At 46.9% G+C, this 2,500-nt stretch overlaps 1 protein-coding gene and 1 long non-coding RNA gene across 6 annotated transcripts in view; one reads left to right on the top strand and one right to left on the bottom strand.

The window, feature by feature from the left end:
• The window catches only part of grip2b (glutamate receptor interacting protein 2b), a 149,689-nt gene that overhangs the window by 72,249 nt on the left and 74,940 nt on the right, over positions 1-2,500 (bottom strand). For 2 of the 5 annotated variants that reach the window (XM_079341615.1, XM_079341616.1), the window contains exon 1: positions 1-580. This exon is cut by the window's left edge and continues 281 nt beyond it. The exons of the other annotated variants lie outside the window; for them this stretch is intronic. The gene's annotated coding sequence lies outside the window, so the exon portion shown is untranslated. Of the gene's footprint in view, positions 581-2,500 lie in introns of those variants that run through there. 5 annotated transcript variants of the gene reach the window in all.
• Positions 1-2,500, top strand: part of LOC306822609 — a 138,074-nt gene that overhangs the window by 118,885 nt on the left and 16,689 nt on the right. The window lies entirely within an intron of this gene.

The following is a 2,500-nucleotide window of genomic DNA, read 5'->3' as shown; positions in this document are numbered from 1 at the left end:
GTGAGAGATTGAGCGGAAGAAGTCATTACACAGTGCCTGCTCTCTATCTCTCTCTCTCTCTCTCTCTCTCTCTCACCTCTGTCTCTCACTCTCGTTGTTTACATTCTCTCTCTCTCTCTCTCTCTCTCTCTCTTTTTCTCGTTCTGTGTGGGAAGTCGTAGAAAATTGAGCCGCTTCACTCTCCTCCAATCTTCGTCTTTCTCTTTCTAACTCACCCTGATGTGCTCTCGCTCTCTGCTGCTTGTTTGCCCGCTCTCTTTCCTCTTCAAAATCCTGACACGTCTCTTTCCAAACCTTTTTAACTTTTCTTTTTATCTTCTGTGTCTTCAGAAAAAAACTAAACCTGTGTGCTGCTTGCGTCATAATGGTGGAATTCAAAATTGGCGAGTTGGTCGGCAGGTTGAGCCTTCACCACCTTGTTCCTTGTTTCCTGTTAATGTCAATCTTTCTTTAAGGTTTTAAATGTTCCACATGTTAAGTTTTTAAAGAAGCAGTATGTAGCTCCGCCCCCTAGTGTTTGAAATGTGTACTGCAGTCTAAACTCTAATCATCACAGAGAGCTGTCTCCGTCCCTCCTCTCACACAGCTCTGCATGTAGAGACACTGTAGCTTCAGTGTTTAGCCAGCTCTGCATGTGGTGGACACTGTAGCTTCAGTGTTTAGCCAGCTCTGCATGTGGTGGACACTGTAGCTTCAGTGTTTAGCCAGCTCTGCATGTGGTGGACACTGTAGCTTCAGTGTTTAGCCAGCTCTGCATGTGGTGGACACTGTAGCTTCAGTGTTTAGCCAGCTCTGCATGTAGAGACACTGTAGCTTCAGTGTTTAGCCAGCTCTGCATGTGGTGGACACTGTAGCTTCAGTGTTTAGCCAGCTCTGCATGTGGTGGACACTGTAGCTTCAGTGTTTAGCCAGCTCTGCATGTAGAGACACTGTAGCTTCAGTGTTTAGCCAGCTCTGCATGTGGTGGACACTGTAGCTTCAGTGTTTAGCCAGCTCTGCATGGGTCTGTAAAGCTTTCTGCGTTCTAACCTCTCTCCATGTTTCAAAAGCATCTCCAACATTGATCCTAGTTTGAGCAGCTTTCTGCAGGATGTCGAAGCACGGAGCATTTATTTTCAGAATAAAACACTCTGTTTTGACAGTTTAGAAAAAAGAAATATGCGCGTTTGTAGATGTGTTTATAAGGTTTTAATACAGTTTGATATCACATTGTGTTATTTTGCTCTATGATTGTGTTCACGTGACTTTAGGAGCTGTGAGTCTTCACAGATTAAATACTCAAACCACAGTTTTATTCTGCATTCAGAAATATCATGACTTTGTGATACCGCTTGCTCTCTCACACACTAATCTCTTTGAGCTCAATTTTGCCTCTCTCACTTCTCACTTTCTGATTGGCTCCATATTCATGGTGCTGCTGGATAAATCTCTGTCTCTCTCTTTCACTGTCATGGTAACAGTGTTGAGGGGGTGGAGGGTCGGTACGGGGCGGTCGAAGGGTAAGTCATGGCAAAGATCAAACGGCTGGGCTCAGTCCAGCAGAGAGGTGAACGGACAGACGAGGAGGTGGAGGAGGGGAGGAAAGGGGGCGGAGGAACAGGAAGAGGAAAGACCTGAAAGGTTAGAGAGTGAAGTGAACATGCAAGAAGAAGACGGAGGAGGTTAGAGCGAGGAGAAGACGGAGAGGGAGAGGAAGGTGAGATGGAAAATAAAGCTGCTTAGTTGCGGTGTGATGAGAGGAGAGACGGAGATTAAAGCCCACAGAAGACGAGGGGAGGGAAGGAGAGGAGGGGAGAGGAAACGAGAAGAGACGAGACGAGGGGAGGGAAGGAAGGAGGGGAGAGGAAACGAGAAGAGACGAGACGAGGGGAGGGAAGGAGAGGGGGAGAGGAGGGGAGAGGAAAGGAGAGGAAGGGAGGTGAGAGGAGACGAGAGGAGGGGAGAGGAGAGAAGGAGAGAGGAAACGAGAAGAGACGGGAGGAGGGAAGGGAAGGAGACGAGGAGAGAGGAGGGGAGAGGAGACGACTCATAGAGTCGAAGGAAAGGAGAGATAACGGCTAACGTAAGGGAGCAGGGGAAGTGAAGAGAGGAAGTGAGAAACACCTGAGTGTATGAGACACTTCTTGTCATTTTAAACATACTGCTAACGTGTTTTTTCAAAATAAAAGACTTGGCTAACTTCTGACGGTCCCGAGTGAGGTGAAGACGCAGCAGTGTTTTAGAGAGAGACGCTGGACGAGTCAGCGTTGTGATGAAGGTGAATAAAACATCCACATAGCAACAGTCTATTTCAGGTTGAGTGTTTCAGCCTGCATGTCTCAGAAAGCTGCTGCGACACCTCATCCCTTCATTTGAATGTTTAAATGTGCAGCTGCATGAGTGAAGGGAGTATTTGCATTTGTTTGAACGACTGATAATCACTCATCTATCGTGCATTGATTAGACATCTGATTATTCCACTGATTCTCTAATGAGGATCCTGCAGTCCAAGAAACACCGG

The sequence above is a fragment of the Symphodus melops genome (assembly GCF_947650265.1).
Source record: "Symphodus melops genome assembly, chromosome: 4".
Lineage (NCBI taxonomy): Eukaryota > Metazoa > Chordata > Actinopteri > Labriformes > Labridae > Symphodus > Symphodus melops.
This window is presented reverse-complemented; position numbering and strand designations above follow the sequence as displayed.